The sequence below is a fragment of the Sminthopsis crassicaudata genome, chromosome 6 (assembly GCF_048593235.1).
Source record: "Sminthopsis crassicaudata isolate SCR6 chromosome 6, ASM4859323v1, whole genome shotgun sequence".
In the NCBI taxonomy this organism is placed as follows: Eukaryota; Metazoa; Chordata; class Mammalia; order Dasyuromorphia; family Dasyuridae; genus Sminthopsis; species Sminthopsis crassicaudata.
In genome coordinates this window covers 241,547,286-241,555,713 of record NC_133622.1, presented here as the reverse complement: position 1 = coordinate 241,555,713, position 8,428 = coordinate 241,547,286, and the positions used below count along the sequence as shown (strand labels likewise).

The following is an 8,428-nucleotide window of genomic DNA, read 5'->3' as shown; positions in this document are numbered from 1 at the left end:
ATTAACAGTTAAAAGTGACATTGAAGTGTAGAACATTAAATGTTAGCTGCAGAAGGGAAGAGTAAACAAAAAAAATTCTAAAATTATGTAGTGCTTATAAAATTATGAGTGATGTATTATGTACTTTAATGAACACCCTTTGTCCTTCTCCCAATTTTATTTTTCTAAGGCAGACACTAAGGCCTATGGAAAGAAGGTAATGTGTTGGTCCTGAATTCAGTATTTCCATCATCAGAAGAAACTGACAATATGGAAAGAAACAACATTACATTTCTGGTGGAATTCATTCTCCTGGGATTTTCTGACCTTCCCAACCTCCAAAGTCTTCTATTTGGAATTTTATTAGTCACCTATATAAGTATACTTATAGGAAATGGACTTCTCATTGTCATAACTAAGATGAATCCTATTCTTCAAACCCCCATGTATTTTTTCCTTGGAAACTTTTCTTTCTTGGAAATCTGTTACACATCAGTCACTCTCCCTAAAATGCTAAGCAATATTTGGACTCAGAAGGGAAACATTCCTTTCCTATCATGTGCTATACAAACTTGCTTCTTTTACATTCTGGGAGTTGCAGAGTGCTTATTCCTGGCTGTGATGGCTTATGACAGATATGTAGCCATCTGTAAGCCACTTTACTATCCTCTTATCATGAATCACAAGGTATGTGTCCAACTGGTGATTGCCTCATGGATCACTGGGGTACCAGCCCAGATAGGTGTCACGTATCAGATTTTCTCTCTCAACTTTTGTGGGCCTAATAAACTTAATCATATTTTCTGTGATGCTTCACCACTACTAGAAGTTGCATGTGGGGACACATATCAGAAAGAGCTCTCTGTCCATATTAGTGCTCTTTTTTTTTATCATGATTCCCTTTCTATTGATACTCATATCCTATGTCAAAATTATTGCCACCATCCTGAAGCTGCCATCAACCTCAGGGAAATCTAAAGCCTTCTCTACTTGCTCTTCTCACCTCATGGTTGTGGGTTTATTCTATGGGTCTGGTTGTATTGTGTATTTGCGACCCAAATCCAGTAATTCAGCTAAATCAGACAAACTCTATTCCCTTTTCTATACTGTTGTGACACCAGTGTTAAACCCCATGATATATAGCCTGAGGAATAAGGATGTAATTACTGCATTGAAAAGCATCATTCCAAAATGATGTTATTAATGAATCAAATGTTGATAACTAAAAATATCCTATCTATTTGTCCCATGGGTCATAAGAAATATATTTTTCTTCTTTCATAAGACATTTGCAACAGACTGAAAAAAGTAGAAGAGATTACATTTGAAGATATCCACACATGCTTGCAATTTCTAGTTTATTTTATTAGACTTGAACTAGGTTGATGAAACTGTCCTTTATCTCACATAATAACTATTCTCAACAGAAACATTGAGTGCAATCTTACTATATTTTGTCCTATTGTCCTAATTTTTTTTCAAAATTATCCTTTTACTCACAATTTACTTATTTAAATTTAACCATGTATGTATGTGTGCATGGCCAATTCAAGTCACATTTCAAATGCCAAGAATAGTGCTGACTGCTGGGGACAAGGAGGTTAATGTTGAAGGAGGAAGGAAACATAAAAAGGAAGTTGCATCTGGGCTGGAAAGGCAGGCTGGACACCAAGAACTTATTACAGGTGGGAGTCACATCCAAACAGAGCTACTGTTTGGGAAAATAAAGGGGGGAGAGAGATAAACAGAGAGAGAGACAGAGAGACAGAGGCAGAGACAGAGAAACAGAGGTAGAGACAGAGAGAAACAGAAAAAGACAGGGACAGAGACAGAGAGAGAGAAAGAGATAGAGAGAGACAGACATAGACAGACAGACACAAAGAGAGAGACAGAGAGATAGAGAGAAAGACAAGACAGACAGAGACAGCGAGATAAAGACAGACACAGAGAAGGAGGCAGAGAGAGACAGAGACAGAGAGACAGATAAAGTAAGGTAAGGTAGATTTTTTTATATGCAAGTGATTGTGTATATTATTTAATCTTTGATCCCATACTGATTCATTTTGCATTCATTTCGTATTTTGCATAGATTCATTTGATTCACATTGTCCAACTCCTCTTTTCTTAAAGCATAATTAGATTTTTCATGTTTCTTCATGTGACATAATTTATCCCATTCTTTCCTTTTGTATCTAGTTTACTCCTTTCCTTTATTCTTTGTTTATACTGTTATAACCTTAAATTCACCTTATACCTATAAAGTTTATATATACATATATGTATATATACATATATATGTATATATATATATATATATTTGTTACTTCAAGTTATACAATTATTGGTATAATTTTAAGAATTATAAGTGTTATCTTCCACTGGGATGTAATCATTTCAACTTCAAGGAATCTGCTGTATTTTTATTTACATTTTTAATTTCCTTTTTAGACATCTTTTGAGTATTGATATTTAGGATTCCTTGAAGTTGAAATATATATATATATATATATATATATATATATATATATATATATATATATATATAATTCTAGTCTGTTCCTTTTGAAAACTTGGAATCCTCCTCTTTCTTTGAATGACCATTTCTTTTCCTATGAAGACTTGTGCTTAATTTCACCAGGAGAGGATTCTTGGTTGTAGCTTTACTTCCAATGTTTTTTGGATCTTCTAATATTGGATGTAATATTAGATCTTCTCCAATCCTTAAATGATGCAGCTGCAAAGTAAATGCTGTTTGGGATTTCCCAATGTATACATTGCTTCTGTCTGCTACCCCAGAGTATGTTTTACCTTGACTTCATAGTTGTGAAATTTGACTGAAATTTTTCTTGGTGTCTTTTTTTGGGGATCTCTTTCCTGGAAAGACCTGTGAATACTTTCATTATGCTTGTTTTATTTTGGAGTGTATTTTTGTGTGTTTTGTGTTTGTTGTGTTTTGTTTGTTTCAAGATACAAAGGACTGCTTAATTTTCAAATAATTCAATGGATCAATATTATAAAATAAATATGATTAAAGCATCTTATTTTTTGCTAATTAATTTTTTCACAAAAAGATCACTGTCATTAAAATTTGATAAGAATCATTAAAAACTCTTCTAGAGAATGCAGAAGGGCAGGAATCATAGATTGTTTCCTCTTTGAAAATTAGGAGGAATGTGGTAGTAGATAATAATTCCTAAGCAAGCAAAAGAATAGTTTAGTGGAAAGGTTGTGAGATCCCTGAATGTTATTTCCCTAGGACAATATATCCCTATGTCAAAGTTTAACTTCATACTAAAGAACATTTTAATGGATTAAGCTAATGATGAAGATTTGTGTATATTCATGGGAAGGCCAAGCTAATCTAATACAAATAACAATTTTACCTAAATTACTTTACTTATTCAGTGCCATAACAATAAAACCCTCAAAAATTATTTTACAGAGCTAGAAAAAAATACCACATTTCATCTGAAAAAGCAAAAGGGCAAGAATTTCAAGGGAATTAGTAAAAAAAAATGCAAATTGGGCATCTAGGTCACCTAGTGATTAGAGCACTAGTCCTGAAGCCAAGAGGACCTGAGTTCAAATCTGACTGCAGACACTTAACACCTCCTGCTATGTGATCCTGGACAAGTCATTTAACCCTAATTGCCTCAGAAAAAAGTACAAATTAAAGTTGCCTTGTTGTACTAAACCTAAAACTATATTATAAAGTAGTGGTCATCAAAACCATTTGGTACTAGCTAAGAAATAGAATAGTTGATCATTGGAATATGTCCGGTTCACAAGACAAAATAGTCCATGACTATAGCAATATTGTACATGATAAACCCAAAGACTCCAGTTTCTGGAATAAGAACTACTATTAGACAAATATACCTGGGAAATTTGTAAATTACTATGGCAGAGACTAGGCATATTCAACATATGATGGATCACTTGTTGCCTTTGGGTATTGGGTGGTGGAAAGGAAGGGAGAAAGAATTACAACATAAGGTTTTGCAAAGGTGAATGCTAAAAACTATTTTGCACATATTTTGACAATAAAAATCTATTATTTAAAAATAAAAATCTATATAAAAAGCTGGAAAAGAAGGATTCAAACTCATAAATTATGACTGATGATGTGGAGTTCCCTATGATTATAGTCTCTGCCTCAATGCACTATGAGAATACTGATATACCTTCTGAAGATTGGAAGAGTGTTTAATACAAAAAGTTGTTTTTTATAGGTACATGCTGAAAAAAAAAGATTCCAAGAACCAGGGATTAGTTGCTTTTCAATAATTGAACAGAATCAATGCTTTCTACCAATTTTATAATAAAAATATGGTTAAAACATTCTGCCTTTTTCTATCTCATTTTTTTTTTCACCAAGGAGTCTATGATTTAGAGACTTTAAAACATGATCGTTCAAACAATGGGGAAACAGACTAAGAGAAGAGTAGTGACCTTTCTATTCTAAATAGTTAGGAATTAAAAATGACAGGCTTGCCATATGTCCCTATGGCTCAAATCCCTAGACTTTTCCATTATGTCTCATCTACTGATGTTCCAAAGATACTTAGAAGACTGGACTTTGAGCCAAAGGATAACTCTCATTAAAATGTCATATGAATCATGGGAAAACTCTCCCTAGAAAACACTGACCCTAGAAGGTCAGGAATCATTGCTACTTAAATAGTGTGTGACTTGATGTTAAATAATCATTTCTAAAAGGAATCAGGTTTCTTTTTCACAGTTAGATGGTATACAGTAGTATATGTTAATTCTTAAGAGTGCAATAGAATAGTAGTGGAAATGTCAGGAGATCCCTGAATTCAAACCTCCATCTGACATTTTGTCTAGTTATTTAGATAGTTTGAAGCACATTGTCATAAGATGGCTGATAGAAATATCTATAATATCTTTAATAGAGAGTTAAAGTGAGGATAACATGTGATAATATATACATTTTCCCAAATATTTAAGCACCTTATTTTTGATAATTATATTTTTCTCATGTAATTTTCATTATATCAGTTAAAGGAAGCATCTGACTAATAATAATATCCATAATTGTGAATTCATCTAAGAAAGGTAAGTGTGAAATATTTTGTTTGCTCACCTCCAATCCTCTGATTAAGAAGAAGCTTGTAGAAATATTTATCTTGAAGGTTCCTGAAAGTTTTAAAATATACAATAATATTCAGGGCTTACATATTCTTGGGAAAATGCACAAAGAATGAACTTCCCTTGCTCCCACAAATATTCTCTGACCTATCTATGTATCTAGACAAAAAAATAAAAAAAAAAAGCAAGGTAGAACCATGTACTCCAAGACTATCTAAATAATATTAGAGTACTTTTTCTTATTTTTTTTCTTTTTTTCTGTGAATATATTGTTTTTGCTCCATAAGGGTTATTTCCTAGTATAATATCATTAATACATGTCTTGCGATAAAGAAAACAGTTAAAGTTTTATTTCAATATTTATTATTTGTTTAAATAATCCATATTTGATAACTTCTTTTGGAAACATTTTTAAGGTCTTACATTTATTTTCAAATAATATTTTATTATTCTTCATTACATGTAAAGACAATATTTAACATTTTTTAAAATTCAAATATAAGCAATCTAATATTGACCCATTCATGTTCAATTGATGGCTTTTTCAGTCCTCCACCACCATACTTCTCCTGACCTATAATGCTGAGGGAGAAAATATATCTCAGCCTATTTTCAAGAAGTAAATTTGCTATTGAGACTAATGTGAACTCAACATGTGTCTTAGTTTTTCTTTCTATTACAGTAAACTCTTACTGTGACTGTTGTTATCCTGTTTGTATTTCTTCTCCCTTATATCATTTAAACTTGCTTTTCTTCCTTTAATTCATCACATTCATTTGCCTCCTTGTATATCATTTCTTTACATCCCTATGAAAACACATATTTAGTCCTTGCTGGATTATAATCTAGCTTCTTTTATCAATGTATTTTCCCTCTTTCACAAAATAAAAATAGTATTAGTATTTTCTCTCTGTGCAAGCTTTCTGTCTCTTACCCCTATAATGCCACATTAGTGAGATTACTGAATCAAAGATTGTGAAGTTAATTTACTGTATAATTAATTAAAAAATATTCTCAGAGTATTTAGATAACAACAATTCCAGCAATATTATGATTGTGAGTTTATATTTTTCTAGTTAGTTCAAAATTGATTATGTCTAATTTTTTTTCATAATAGTTATTCTGTGATTTGTGAAAAAGGAAACAAAGAATTTTGATTTTCATTAGTAACAAGATTTTATAATTATTAATGATAATTTATATTTATTATTGAATATGTACAATCTGATCATATTATTGGATTTTTATTCACACAAAATAAGATCATTTATTTTCTTTTTGTTAAAATATGCATGTTTTTCAGGCATATATGAAAATTATTTTTAATTGTCATTGCATCAACATTTTTTGCCAGAAAGATTTTTCATTTCATGCAACTCAAATGATTTATTTTGTTTTTGTTCTGTTTTATCTATTATTTATCCTTTATAGAAATTGCTTCTTATTAGGCTCAAACTGTGACAGCATGGAATGCAGGAGAACCTGGGATGCAATCCTTTTTCTGATATTTTATATTTGCAGAAACCTTGTCAATTCACTTAAACTATTTTTACACCTTGTAAAAAGGAGGTCTTTTTAATTGCCCCCACCTCAATAATTTGTTCATTAATAAACACTGACAATATTAGCTAACTTTTATATTTTCTAATTCTAAATCTGGAATGGATTTCATTATTTTATTCACCATTAAAATTAGTCTGTTTTTTTTTTTATGTCAATTACATACCCACATCAGTTTTAATTATAAAACCAAATCTGAAAATTCTGGCAAACTTAAGCTTTATTTAGGGCCATAAAATATCATATAGATGGTGAAAGGAACACTCTGTTTTTGTTAATTCTAAATTTAAAATCTATTGTTAGGTAGCCAGTTCTTTGCAAGGGTACACAACAAGAACTGACCAAGTGTCTGACATTAAAACATGGGTCCCTCCTCTTGTATGGAAATATATGAGATGAATGAGGTAGGCATTTTGTAAAATGGCAAATCTTCTAATTTGTTTTATGTAGCTCTATTTTGTGGTGAGAAGTGCTCTGATGTGATTTCATGTGTATATATGCATGTGTGTGTGTGTGTGTGTGTGTGTGTGTGTGTGTAGGGGTGGGTTTAGGATGGATGGGGCAAGCAGGCAAGGGAAAATAAGTGACATCAGTATAAAGAAAATAGAAAGAGTAGAACCATAGACAAAAAAAGGCACTCTTGCTATTATTCTGGAGAAGAAGAAGGGATGTGTTTTACTTAAGAAAATTGGAATTTAAAATATACTAAAGGAGGAATTCTTAGCAATTTCATGTTGTATTTAAGGGAGGTCACTATTAAAATGCCCCAAATCTTTCTGCTAAGACTTGGACTTTGTTTACTTGTTTTATTTGTTTTGTTGTTCTTTTATTATTGTTTTTGCCTTTCCCCTGAGGCAATTTTAATAGTTACATTGCTAGAATAAAATAGTTTTATTATTTTTTTTTTGTTTTGTTTTTTTGCAGGATAGAATTAATGAGAATTCAGAAAAAAATTGTAATTGTAACATATGTCCCTTTAATTTTGATGAATTAAACTATATTTCTCCACAAGTGGTAAGAGAGAGAATTTACACCACATAATCAACAATAAATACTGTACAAATATTTCCCTTAAGGATCTATGGCTTATCAATCAATGCCATTCAGCCTAAGGAATGAAGGTAGGAAATAAATAGCATAAATCTATGCTTGCACAATTTTAAAGTTATTGACAATTTGGCTAGCTATGTAATATAATGCTGGGGCTTCTTCCTGAGTTTAAATGTGTGCCCGAAGTCACTTAACTATGTTGATCACCATTTCCTCATCTGTGAAAAGAATTGGGGCAGAGACTGTCAAATTACCTTAATGTGTTTGCCAAGAAAGCCTCCTAATGGGTCCCAGAAAGATAGGCATGACTGTAACTAGTGAACAGCAACAATTAAAGTTTGGAAAATTTATTAACCAAGAGATGACAAATCTATATACTGAAAATACAAAATGAAATTATTCTTGTGACTTTAACAAATAAACTAATTGAAATTGGTTTAGCAGTACAGAGATTGTTTCCCACAATTCCCTGTATATGCTTTGTTTCATAGAAAACAACTAAAGAATCTTAAAGTTCTACCTACTTAACTACTAAAATTAAAGAACAAATTGATTTTTTTCCACAGAAAATAATTTTTGCTCTCAAATTTATTTGAAATAAAACTTAAAATCATGGAAATTAATCAAAAGTAATTAATGCAATTTGTGGATGAGATAGTTTCTATATAATGCAATTATCCAAAATATATATTTGAACCTGTAGACAATGAGTTGACACTATAATACT

General features: G+C 31.3%; 1 pseudogene; it reads left to right on the top strand.

Moving 5' to 3' along the window:
* The first annotated feature begins 207 nt into the window (after positions 1-207).
* LOC141546987 (olfactory receptor 10AG1-like) lies at positions 208-1,174 on the top strand (annotated as a pseudogene).
* Positions 1,175-8,428: the final 7,254 nt, after the last annotated feature.